Raw genomic sequence first — 14,432 nt, forward strand, 5'->3', positions numbered from 1 at the left:
CATTCTTCGGAGGGTCTTTTAATGTGATCAGATCTGCTTTTAGCAAATGCTGCAATGCCTGAGAGATCGGCATATTGATTCTGGTGAAATTTCTTCTTGGTGCATCTGGTCGACGCGTATATTTTGGCTGTTGATCTTTTTGAGGTGCAGATGCGGAGATCAGAACTTCCCCCACAGATTGGTGCTGCTCACTTTTGCGACCTTTCTGAATTTGCATTGTATTGACCTCATTTCTCCCACTAATGGGCCTTTTTGTAGTACCAGAGGAAGAGCCTATTTGAATTTTTCCATTTTGAATGCCACTTTCGACACGTTCTCCAGTCAATATTAGGTCAGTGAAACCTGATGATGAGCTTCCCAACAAATGACTGTAGAAAGGGCCAGTTAAAGTGCCCATGAACATGTCGACCAGCTCGCGATCAGATAAGGGTGGTTGAACCCTTCCAGCCATATCTCTCCACTCTTGTGCATATCCTTTGAAACTTTCTTTTGGTACCATGGACATGCCCCTTAGTTGAGTACGGGTTGGTGCAAGATCAGCATTGTATTGATACTGTTTGTAAAAAGCAGCAGCTAAATCTTCCCAGGTATGAACTTTGGTACTTTCCAGCTGGTAGTACCACTCGAGTTGTGTACCCGACAGACTTTCTTGGAAGAAGTGAATCCATAATTTGTTATCTGTTGTGTGAGGTTGTATCTTCCTTACATAGGGCCTCAAATGTAGTTTTGGGCAAGAAACTCCATCATATTTTGCAAAGACAGGAACTTTGAACTTTGGAGGGATAACAACATCTGAGACGAGTCCCAGATCATTGAAATCTAAGCTAGGTATTTATTGTATCTCTATAGCTTTCATGCGTTCTTCCAACTGCTGGTATTTGTCATCATCCTGTTCGTCTCCAGAATGATAATCCTCTTCATTAGAAGAGAGAGGGTTTGGCAGAACCCTGGTTGCTGTGATTGTCTCCTTGTTCACCATCACCGACTATTTCAGGGATCGGTGGCTTTTTGAACTTTTTGACTGGGATTTTGATCTTCCTTTTCAGGTGACTTAAGCCTACAGATCCTTTGGGCTTCTTTTTCTTTTTGATTATCAGGGCTTTCAGTTCTTGTTGCCCCTTTGCCAGCTCCAGAATTGCCACTTGAACTTGGGTATTCTGTGCTTCGAGATTCTTGATGCTTGTTTCAGATTCCATCTCTTCTAACTGAAATAAACAGCGAGGAGATGAGAAATCCGTCATGTGAACCTGTTATGCAATGTTTATTGTCATACCCTAATTTTTGACCCCCCTGAGATGACATATCTTCAGGATTTTCATCAAGTCAAAGTAAGTACCCAGAGTAGTCTGACATTCAATCAAGGGTGTTCAAAGACAAGAAAGCTCAGGCAAAGGATCAATCAATAGAAGGATTAGTCTCTAAGACTCAAGAGCTTCATTATTTCACCTATGATTGATTAGACACCCAGTCATCTAAGTACAGAGTTACTCAGGTCACCAGACTAGGGTTTTTGGGCCTATCAAGGACTAAACTCAGGGATCACCTTTGGGAAACCCTAAAAGGCCCTAGGGGACCATTCAAAGACATCAATCATCTTCAAATAACTCATATGACAAGATCCACTGGACATTACACCTCAATTCAAAGTCTACAGTCATCATTGTCCTCTGGTCGACAATTAAGGTTCTGACCTAATTCCCCAAGATAGTTGACTTTTTAATCAGGGCATGGATCCAAAACTCAAGACATGATTCAAGAGTCTCTACTACCTCAATATAATCCATTTACATCATTCATCTGAGGAAAAGATCTTGATTCTACACAAAAGTCCAAAATCTCACCTTATCTGGAAAAAGTCAACTGTATGGGATCACCATTGACTTTTGAGATTTTTGGTCAAACCATGGCTTTCAAGGATCAATATCATCAATATATGGATATTAAAGTCATTTGACCAAAGAAATTCAAAGAAATTCATCAAGGAGCGAAAAGTCGGGAATTAGGTTTTTTTGAGGCATGGTGAGAACTCAAAATTTCACCTACACAACTCAAAAAACTTCCAACATGAAAGTTGTAGATCTTGAAAAATAAAACAACATCTTACAAAGGAACTTTTTTCAAAAAAGATCAATCATTTAAGAGTTTTGGAAATTTTGGAGTTTTAGGTCATAAACACTTAGAAATTTTTCTAAGTGTTTTAACCTAGTTTTCTTCCAACTTTGGCCTCATTTTTCACAAATTTGCCAAAGGATTTTGAAGAAACTCCAAACTAATGATTTGAAGTAGATGTTTAGGGCTTTCCAAATTGTGTTCAACCTTCTCCAAATTCATTTTGAGCTAAGAGTTATGCTTGTTCAAAGTTGGCCTCATGAAGTGAAATTATAGGTCATGTACAATTTGAAACTTTGCAATTTTGTGCATTTTGCTTCACTAAGTGATGCTACACGACCTCTAATGCATCTGAAAACATGCCATACATCCAAATTCATCATTGCATAAGGATTGGAGAAGATTCCCAAAAACAAAGGCATGTGATTATGTAATGATTACATTCTTGAATTTATGGCAAATGATGAATCACCAAGGAATCTTCTCACCAACCAATTAGAGCCCTCCTCTGAATCAGAAATGTCCCCTAAGATCCTGCAAGATCAATGGTTGGGGAAGCTAGCCCGAAAATGCATCATTGCATTTGGATATTTTCAAACTTTCTTCATGGCTAAGAAACCAAACTCACTTCACTAAGCAAGCTCACTCTCTCAATCAGTACTGAATCATTTGCCTATAAATAGAGGGCTCTTTCTCATTCAGAAAACACACCAAAGCAACCATATTCCTTGCTTTCTCTTTCTCTTCTCATGCTTATTGTTTTTCAAAGTTCTTTGGCAAGAAGAATCGTTTTCTTCAAACCAGAGTTATCTTTGGAAAGTAAGCATTCTAACATCTCAAGGGAGGTCATTTGAGGTGATCCAAGCACCTGGATCACTTCTGTAAGTGGAGGAACACCATTGTTGCACTCACTTTGGAGCAGTTGCAGTTGGAGGTCCATAGTGCAATTCAGAAGGTTTCCAATCAAGCCAAGCATCCAGGCACGTTCCATAGGAGGTAGTGAAGCTGTTCAGATGGCTGCAGCTCATCTGTAACTCAAGAATCATCACTCTCCATGTTCACTTGAAGCTCAAATCGAGGGAGGTCCATAGAACAATTCAGAAGGATTGAGGTTACAACAAGCATTCAGTTAGCATCACTGAGTCACAAGGAAGCTTTTGGGATCATTCATACAAGCCCAGTTGCTCTCTATCATCCTCACGACCTCCATTTTAAGAGGTAAGTTTCTGAACTCCACCTCTTTAATTTAAGCATTCTTTAAGAAATAGCTCGATTCTATCTTGTTCAGCATCATCAGAGGATTGAAAACCCTCTATCATCATTCATTTATCTTTCAGTATAGTCATTTAATTTGATTTTTAAATTTTAGGGTTCTTCACGATTTCTGGTAAATTAGTTAGATGTAGTGAATATAAATATATATTAGTTACATATTTAGAATCGTGAGTGAATTTAGAGCAAGTTTCATGTTTACACCTGGACCATTGGTTGAGATTTGAGAGAATCAGAATTTCAAAAATGTTGGAGCTTGAGGTTGAAGACGAAGATGGAGGGTGGCGCCATTTTTTAAATCTCTAAACAGAGTTTATTTTATATTTAATGGTATGCGTTTCATAAACGAATGAATAACTTGCCCCAGTGGCCACACATGCGCTCTTAGTCTCCTCATGCCCAAAGTCTGGGGTTCGAATCCCCCTCCCCCCAGACTTTTTGATTCTTTTATTTTTCAATGCTTTATCACTTGTTTTGAAACATAACCAAATGAGTGAGAGATGCTATCACCATACGCGCGTTGGCTCAGTGGTGTGGTTTTGGGTGTGTGACCTAAAGGGCGTGAGTTCAAGCCTTTGTGGAGACATTTCTAAAATTTTTATCACTTTTCACACCTATTCTCTTCACAACTTCACATGATTATTTAACCTATCAAATTAAATCATTTTCACTTCATTTTTCACACACTTTTTATTTAATATATCTATTTTGTGAATAATCAAAAAAATCATAAAAATATTATTTATTTCATGTATTTTAATTAGGTTTAACATAGTATGTTTTAAAGTGTTTTCTTAAAAACTTTAAATATATATATTCATTTTGTTTTAACCTAATTATTTAAAAAAAAATAAGTTTATGATAAAACCCTAATTGTTTAGGTCTTAATTAGGCATAGATCTTTATTCTTTACCTTAATTAAGTTGACTTTTGTCAATTTTCAAAACTGTTTTCAATCTCCGTTTAAATCAAATGATTAAGGTTTTCAAACAACAAAACCTTATATCATTTCAAATCATTTTCAAAACTGCTTTTGTAACCAGTACTGTAAAGTATTGGGCCTCTAATAGAGTGTAAGTCCCAAACACCTTCTCTTCTTAGCTTGTTTTCAAAACTGTATTTTCAAAATCTTCTTTCTGTTTTCAAAACATTCTTCTGGTATTTGAAGGGCATTATTCCCGGTGAAACTCTTCAGATACCTATGTGACCTTTGTCCATCTTCACTTCTTCTGTTTTCAAAACCATTAACTGTTTATCATATATATTCAACTGTTACCTACCAATTACTGTTGAGGCTCTGTACATACTTCTCCAAAGGCCTCCACTCCATCCAGGTTAGGCTTTACAAGCTTTCAATTTACAGTCTTTATTTAAATTACTGTCAAATATAAACTGTGCATATATATTAGTTTAGAACTACGTTTGAGTGTAAACCCTAGGACAGTTAAACTATATATATTATAGGAATATGACCTAGGATTGAGAATGTCTTCCCGGTGAAGGCTCTTTCCTAATTAGAGATCTGTAGTTCAAACCCCCAAGATGAATTATTCCCGGTGAAACATCTTGGCAAAAACCTTAGAATCCAAAAAAATAGGACACATCCACCCAAAGAGGAATTATTCCCGGTGAAACCTCTTACCCATTTGCTTAGAGCCAAAATAAGTTCAAAACCACATAGCTTTCTCTTGTGCTATAACAAGGACCCTCGATTAGCCTCCTCTTGGGCTTTGTACAAGGACCCACAGGCTTCTTAAAAGCATTTCCAGCTTCCTCTTGAGCTTGTATACAAGGACCCATCAGGTTTCTTATAAACATAGGAACAGGTCTTTAGTCACCTTTTAGCCTACCCTGGTAAGTTTCTTCCAATTAAAACCAGACTTTAAACAAGCTAAGTTTGTCTCAATTTTGCATTGAGCACACCCTTTTGGAATGAGAGACATGGACAGTCTCTATCACCCTTATCTTCATCAATCTTCCTTAGCAGAGTCTAGGATCTATGTTTATTTCTCCTCAGCATGTGTCAGCCTTCATCTTGGGCTTTAAACAAGAAGTCTCCACTAGATAATCTTTCTGCCATCATTTTAATAAAAATCCCTGGAAAGGGTTAGCCTCCAAAATCATTCATTCATTTCAATAAAAACCCTTGGAAAGGGTTAGCCTCCAAAGTCAATTAAAATCAATCCATCATTTCAATAAAAATCCCTGGAAAGGGTTAGCCTCCAAAATCATTCCTTCATTTCAATAAAAATCCCTGGAAAGGGTTAGCCTCCAAAGTCAATAAAAATCAATCTATCATTTCAATAAAAATCCCTGGAAAGGGTTAGCCTCCAAAATCATTCCTTCATTTCAATCAAAATCCCTGGAAAGGGTTAGCCTCCAAAGTCAATAAAAATCAATCTATCATTTCAATAAAAATCCCTGGAAAGGGTTAGCCTCCAATATCAGTCTTTCAAAACCAAATATTCATTCTCTTAGGAGATAATTTCCCCAAAAGAGTCAAAACCCCTGGAAAGGGTCAGCCTCCAAAAACATGATAAAGTCAGTCTTTTAACAGACAAATTCACCACCTGAGTCAAAATCCCTGGAAAGGGTTAGCTTCCATCAGAAAAACAGTCTTTTAATAAATAAAATCTCCTCAGTAGAGTCAAAACCAACAAAAACAGTTAGCCTCAACCTTGGGCTTCATACAAGGCACCAAACAATAAAACTCCCATGTTAAGAGTCTGCCTCAACCTTGGGCATTGTACAAGGCAGATAATAGAGTCTCCCCCGTTGAGTTCTTCATCATTCAGTAGCCACAACCTTGGGCTTTATACAAGGCAATTTAAACCATACTTTCATGTGTCAAAGATTCCTAACATCTAGGATCTTTTCCCATAAGAGTCATCCATACTCCATTCATTTAAAAGAGTCTGCCACAACCTTGGGCTTTGTACAAGGCAGAAAATAATGTTTTCCCTAGCTAGAGTCAGCCACAACCTTGGGCTTTGTACAAGGCACACAAAATAGAGTCATTCATAGTCTCAAAAATTCAGTTATCTTCAGCAGTCAGCCACAACCTTGGGCTTTGTACAAGGCACACAAATATAGTCTCCCTAAGTAGAGTCAGCCCCAATTCTGGGCTTTGTACAGAACACCAAATAAAAAATTCATCAAATAAACACTCTCCAAATAGAGTCAGCCTCAATTCTGGGCTTTGTACAGAACACAAAAATACCCTGTAATTAATCCCCAGTGGAGTCATCTCCCAGAGTCAATATATTAATTAATCAATCAAAAAGCCTCAAGCTTGGGCCTCATACAAGCCAGCTAAAGTCAAATCTTTTATACAGTAGATAAACATAGCTTATCTCTATAGAGAGATATTTTTACTACTCTACCACATTCAAACAAACAAACATTTCAATTTCAATTTCAATCAAAGTCTCCCATTTAGGACTCTGAAAGACATGCTCTGGCACATCCCCAGACTTGTACACTTTCCCTAATTTGGATGAGCATCTTCCTTTCATTTAAGAGGCATCTGACTGGCATACTTGCAAACACACAAGTAAGGTCCCCCTCTTGAATGAAATGAATTCAGTTATTCTGTCACTCCTTTACAATGTTTGCGGTAGAATAGTACAAATACCTCTCTGTAAAGATAACTTCATGTCTCTTTACTGTAAACAGAGATTTAATTCAAGCTTCAACCTTGAGCTTCAAGCAAGGCACTCAAAAATAATTAATTTCCCTAGTTAGTTCCCCAAACTACATTAAGCTCTGACTTCCACTAGGGATATGTAGGCATGAGGTTCACAAGGAATCTCAGCGAGCTAACAAAATACCAAAAATAGTCAGTTTGTCTGTCTGTCTTTCAAAATCAATTCAATTCCTTCTCCTAACACAAAGGAGAAACTTTCCCAATCATTAGCAATAAACACAATCACAAATGACACAGAGAAGGTTCCTGTAGAGTACTACAGATATGTAGGGTGTTTAAACACTTCCCTATGTATAACCGACCCCCCGGACTCCAGAATTTCTAGTCTAGGTGAAATCCCCACACTTAGCAAACTCCTAGGGTTTAGTTGAGATCTTTTTTCCCCTTTCCTACTCGTAGGACAAATAAGAAAGTTCGTGTGATATCGTAGGAAGAACTGAAATAAAATTCATCCCGTCACGGGCGCATTCTCCTTCCAAATTTCGCGTGAAGGGTCTAGCGTGCCGTCCTCCCAAGTGAAACGGGGAGGTAAAGAAAACGACCACCACAGAAAAATGGCGACTCTGCTGGGGATATAAGTGTTAAAAACCTTGGTTTTTCATCCAAACCAATGGTTGACCTGTTGCTGGTCCAGCCCCAATGAGGAATTAGGGATGCCAAATTCCCCCTCAAACAAGAGAGGTTCTGCCTAACCTCTGTGTCATTTCATGTGATTGTTGCATATATATTTGTTTATTTTGTTTATTCTGTATCGGGAAAGGGCTTGATTCCCCCTTGTGGTGAGAAATCCTATACCCGGATTTGAGTGCAACATAAGATAGGATGGAGGATGTCTTCCCGGTGAAGACCCTCTAATCTTGGTTCACAATTCTACTCTTGGGATTTGCCTGGCTGGTTGTGATTAACTGCGCCACTGCATTCCAAGACTGATTTGTACCAGGAGGACCTAGAAACACATTAACCCCACTTAAAGCCTTTTTTAGGACGTAGAGCGGTGATTACGAAAGTAATTGTCACGCAGATACTACACTCAGAGAAAACTCTCTTATAGATACCAATCAACGTATCTTTAAGGTTGAGCAAAAACTCTGAGACCCCTAGAACCCGTTCTACAGGTACAAAAATCCTTAACCTTAGTTTACCATTGGGGCGGAGTTTGCGTTTTGACTTCATGACCACTATACCCTTCAACGCCATGTTTGTTTAAAACTCTTGTGTGTGCATTCATGCATTCATGCATCATTCATTAATAACAACTAAAAACAAAAAAGGTCTTTTTCGAGTCGTTTTTCAAGGAAACTAAATAATGAACGTTTTGAACTTCATAGAAAGAGAGAAACGGAGAGAGGACTTAAGGATCTATACCATGGATTATGGAAGAAAGAGAGCTAGGAAATACACCTTCAAGATTCCCCAGGTCGAGGAACTGGGAAAGCTCGGAAAACTGGTGGTTAACCCCCAGGCTTTCAAGGAGAAGTATGGAAAACTTCTGCCTTTGCTCAATACCAACATTGTGGATGGGATCCTTCCCACCTTGGTACAATTTTACGATCCAACGTATCACTGCTTCACCTTTCCAGATTATCAGCTCATGCCTACGTTGGAGGAGTACTCTCGTCTGATTGAAATACCCGTGTACGCGCAAGATCCGTACTCCGGTTTGGAAAAGAATCCTGACGACATTATCATTGCTGCAACTACTCCTTTGAACGTAGTCGACATCAGAACTCATATGGTGAGTAGAGGAGGAATTCAAGGATTGCCTTCCAAATTCCTGTTTGATCAAGCTCGGTACTTCGTCAGCATCCAAGATATGAGCGCTTTTGAGGAAATCTTGGCTTTGCTTATCTACGGATTGTTTTTGTTCCCTAACATTAACGATTTCGTCGACATCAACGCAATTAAGATCTTCTTGATTGGAAATCCAGTTCCAACCTTGCTTGCGGATGCTTATCACTCTGTGCATTCAAGAAACCTGCAGCAAGGAGGATTAATCACATGCTGCGTACCGTTGTTATACGAATGGTTCGTTTCGCACCTGCCAAAGTCTAGCACTTTCTGGAATATGAGGGATGGCCTTTACTGGTCATAGAAAATCATATCTCTCACTCATACAGACATTGATTGGTGTAGTCCCGACAACGACGAAACCAAGATCATCTTCAGTTGCGGAAGTTTTCCCAACATACCCCTTATTGGAACTAAGGGAGGAATCAGTTACAATCCAGCTTTAGCCCGTCGCCAATACGGCTATCCCATGAAAAATATACCAAGTAACATCCAATTGGAGGGTCTGTTCTTCAAGAACATCGACGATCATGGCAACATGCTGAAGAAGGAAATTGTCCAAGCCTGGCGTCTTGTACACAGCAAAGGGAGAAGATTGTTAGGAAAACATCTTTGCATCTCCCTGGATCCTTACCTTCAATGGGTACGCGTCAGAGCATTCAAGCTCAGGATGCCATATCAACATCAAGAACCCATTCCCCTAAGGGAACCAATATACCTTTTCTCCACCGATGTTGAAAAACTACAAGCGGCATTAAACAAGGTATGCCAAGAAAGGAATGCTTGGAAGAACAAGTATCGAATCGTCAACACGGAAAATGTTGAGATTCAGAACATCCTAAGAAGGAAGGATGAGTTACTTGAAGTGCTGGATCGACAAGTGACACAATCGTCACTTTCTCATCATATCCCTCCTGCTTCCTGGATCATCGATCAGCTCACGTCAGAGACCGCTCAGCTCAAGAAACAGAAGAAGATGTTAGAACGTGAAGTCGGCTCTTCGTCAAAATTTTAGAGTCCTTTCTCTCAGTTTCTCTGTATTTCCCTTTTCAAAGTGTATAAAAAACGGCGTTTTCGCTTAATTAATAAAAGTTTGATGTTTCATAACGTAATTATGGTGTTTCCTTGAAAAATATTAACTTAATTGCATATCATACATCGCTTTTGTCGCGGATCTAATAGTCACTTTCCTTTCTCCAGAAAGAGAGGAGGAGAAGGAGGTGAACCAAGACTTTCAAGCTGTCTCATCCATACAACACTCGTTCAAGTCGCAAGAAAAGAATGGAAGACTTTGAGAAAGAGAATGAAGAACTCAGGGAAGAGATTAATACTCTCAAAGGTACTGTTGAAAGGCTCAATAGTATGGTAGAAGCCCTGGTAGTTGCGCAGAATCGACCAACGCCAGAAGAACCGCAAAGGACTGTGGTTTCTGAGATTGTTTCTACTCCCATTCCTCAGTATACCATACCGCCTGATCGACCTTGGGGCATGCCGTATAACTTTACTCCAGAAGGGTACATACCTCCAGCTTCTGAAGCTCCAAAAGTCACCATGGATATGCAACCACCGGAGGGTTACAAACCTCTGGAAATTGAAGTTCCAAGAGCAACGACAATGGGTTTCACACAACAGAATGCTGAGATTCCAAGATCTGCTGTCATGGCTTCTCCACGACCCATTATGCATACTTTTCCCCCGCAGGGCGGATAAGTATATCATCACGCCCCAAGTGAGGATGCTGGCGTGTATGAAAGATTGGACGAGTTCCAGGAACAGTTTCTGCAAATGCAGAAGGAACTCAAGACTCTCCGAGGACAAGATCTATTTGGAAAGAATGCTGCAGACCTCTATCTGGTTCCAAATGTTAAGATTCCTCACAAATTCAAAGTACCAGAGTTTGAGAAGTACAAAGGGAATTCATGCCCACAAAGTCATCTCGTGATGTACGCTCGAAGAATGTCAACTCAGACTGATAATCAACAATTACTCATTCATTATTTTCAAGACAGCCTAACTGGTGCTGCACTCAAATGGTACATGAACTTGGACAGTTCAGAGATCCGTACTTTTCGAGACCTCGGAGAGGCCTTCGTCAAACAGTATAAGTACAATCTGGATATGGCTCCCGACAGAGATCAACTCCGGGCCATGACTCAAAAGGATAGAGAAAGCTTCAAGGAATACGCTCAGAGATGGCGTGAAGTTGCTGCTCAAATTTGTCCACCACTTGAAGAGAAAGAAATGACAAAAATCTATCTCAAGACTTTGAGTCCATTTTACTACGGACGAATGGTTGGAAGTGCACCAAGTGACTTTACCGAGATGGTAAACATGGGTGTACGTTTAGAAGAAGCAGTTCGGGAAGGACGCCTGAACAAAGAACCAAAATCTTCTATTGGTCCAAGGAAGTATGGAAGTTCTTTCCAGAAGGAAAAGGATCAAGATGTCAGCAATGTCTTGCACAAAATCAAGAAGAAATTCCAACCTCAAGTTGCAGCAATAACTCCGGTTGTTAACTCAGCGCCAGCTTATCAACCTCAGGTCTCGCAACAACAAATTCAACAAAGGTCGCAGCAACCTCAGCAGCACGTTCGACCTCCAAATTACAACAATCGGGCTCCAAGGTATCCTGCCTTTGACCCCTTACCAATGCCGTATGCAGAATTATTTCCAACATTACTGGCAAAAGGACTCATTCAGACAAGAAGTCCTCCAAATCCTACAAACAGTTCCTCACCATGGTATAAGGCTGACCAATCTTGTCCCTATCATCAGGGGGCACCAGGTCACAATATTGAGAACTGTTTCTCTTTCAAGATTGACGTCCAACGATTAGTGAAGAGCGGAATGCTATCCTTCAAAGATACTAATCCAAACGTCCAAGCAAATCCTTTGCCGCAGCATAAAGAAGCTTCAGTAAATCTGATAGATCAACACCCCAACGTTATTCAAATCTACGACATTCGTCAGATAGGGGAAAATCTTGTCAAGATGCATGCTAAACAAGCTGGGTACGGCCACGTACCACCTCACAACTACTTCACATGCGATAGTTGTCCAAAGAATAATCAAGGATGTGCCGTAGTTCAAGCTGCATTACAAGAACAAATGGACTTAGGATGGATTCAACATATCCGAGTCAGGACTGAACATGACATCAATATGGTTCAAGGATGTTCGGGAGAATACAAAATCTACAAAGTGGAAGATCTTGAAGGATCGGTAGTCAGGTTCCATAAAACTTTAAATGGACTTGCCTACTTTGGAACGGATTTCCATCCTTACAGTAGATGCAGAATATGTCGAAGAAATTCACGAGGATGCTTGCGTGTTCGCAACGATATTCAAAAGCTGATGGATGACAATACCATTACTGTTCTTGCCAACAGAGAAGATGATGAAGTCTTTACCGTATCTCCTCAAATTAATCAAGTTGAACCAATGCAAGTTAAGTATGATAGCAGGAAGACAGCAATTGCTCCGTTAGTCATCTACTTACCAGGTCCTGTACCGTATGAGTCCAGCAAGGCTATACCATACAAGTACAATGCTACATTCATTGAAAATGGTAAGGAAATACCATTACCGTCTGTTGTCAACATTGCTGATGTTAGTCGAGTCACCAGAAGTGGACGAGTCTTCAACAGAACAACAGAAAATGTGGAGAAACCTTCGGAGGAAGTACCACACAGGCAAGACAATCATCCGACCAGTGCTGTTCAAGCGAAAGAAAATGATGAGATCTTGAAGTTAATCCAGAGGAGTGAATACAACATTGTAGATCAATTACTACATACTCCGTCTAGGATTTCTATTCTTTCCCTGCTATTGAGTTCTGAAGCTCATAGGGAAGCTCTACAGAAAGTTTTGAACAAGCTTTCGTAGAACCAAGTGTTACTATAAGCCAATTCAACAACATCGTTGCCAACATCTCCGCCGGAACTAACCTAAGTTTCTGTGACGAAGATCTTCCTGAAGAAGAAGTAGACCACAATCTTCCACTCCACATCTCAGTTGGCTGCATGGGTGATGTACTCACAGGAATCCTAATAGACAACGGATCCTCTCTCAACGTCATGCCTAAATCAACATTATCAAGATTATCTTTCGAAGATTACCCTCTAAGAAAAAGTCATGTCATCGTCAAAGCATTTGATGGATCAAGAAAGTCAGTTTTCGGAGAAGTGGATCTTCCCATAACTATTGGACCTCAGACGTTCAAAATCACTTTCCAAGTTATGGATATCCCAGCGCAATACAGTTGTTTGCTAGGTCGCCCATGGATTCATGAGGCTGGGGCAATTACTTCAACACTTCATCAGAAACTGAAGTTCATAAGAGATGACAAATTGGTAACCGTATGTGGAGAACGAGCTCTGATCGTCAGCAACCTGTCATCATTCTCCGACATAGAACCAAAAGAAGTTGTTGGAACTAAATTCCAAGCACTTTCCTTGGACAAAGGAAAGGAGAAAGCAGCGTCTATCTCTTCATACAAAGATGCAATCCAAGTTATAAAGGATGGCACTACCAGTGGTTGGGGGCACATTAATATTCCTACCAACAACAAGAACAGAACAGGAGTTGGATTCTTTCCAACATCATCAAAGACTATTCCAGGAATTGAGGTAGTTCTTCCTATTCAAGAAACTTTCAACAGTGGAGGTTTTCTTCAACCTGTTCAACAAACAGTCAATACCATCGGTACGGAAAACACCGATGAAGAGGAATGGTTATCCTATCTTAACAAAGCAGGATACATCTCCCTACCAGAGTCTGATTCACCTTGCTGTTATCCGACTAAAGGATCTGAAAGTAAGACTCAACCAAGCAGTGATGAAGTTACTGACAGCTTCACCACCAGAAGTCATGGTTCATTAGAAGAAGTTCCTCCTATCCCTGAAGAGACTTGGGATACATTAGGAGAACCAAGCGGAAAATTCGACTATATGGTGAAATACTCCGCTCCTGAAAGTTCAAGAATCTCTCTTGAAGATATTGTTCCAACCGGATGGAACAGTGATTTTGAGTACCTCTCTCAGCCAAAAGAGATGTATAACCCTTGCTATTCATCATCATCGACTGGTGAAATCATCATTTAGGATTATATTCCCAAGTCACCTTCCGAGGCTACGGATCTAGAGTTCACATATCTAGTCAATGCCATCTTGGGAGAAGAGCAAGACCAAAATACAGAAGAGGATGATCTCAAAAGTGTTTCCGACAACGAGTCTCTCCATTCAGAAGATTGGAAGTTTCCTCAAAAGAAAGTTCGACATACTCCACTTGGAAAGGGGTATGCTCACACCGCTCAGTCTGCTGAAGTAGAAGAAGATCGTCTGAGTGTTGCAAAGACAGTGGTTGGTAAATCAAGACCTACCACAGGCCAGCTTAAGCCTAAGGTTCCAGATTACTTAGTGCACAATGGGGTTTGCCACTATTGGACAGCTGTTGAAGTTTCAACTGTTGTTCGCACTCCTAAGTAGGAACTTTCACCGTTATTTTGTCCTCTCACCATAGCCCAGGGTGAAGAGATGTTTCATAGGGCTTTGCATTT

This window comes from Vicia villosa, linkage group LG3, assembly GCF_029867415.1.
Source record: "Vicia villosa cultivar HV-30 ecotype Madison, WI linkage group LG3, Vvil1.0, whole genome shotgun sequence".
In the NCBI taxonomy this organism is placed as follows: domain Eukaryota; kingdom Viridiplantae; phylum Streptophyta; class Magnoliopsida; order Fabales; family Fabaceae; genus Vicia; species Vicia villosa.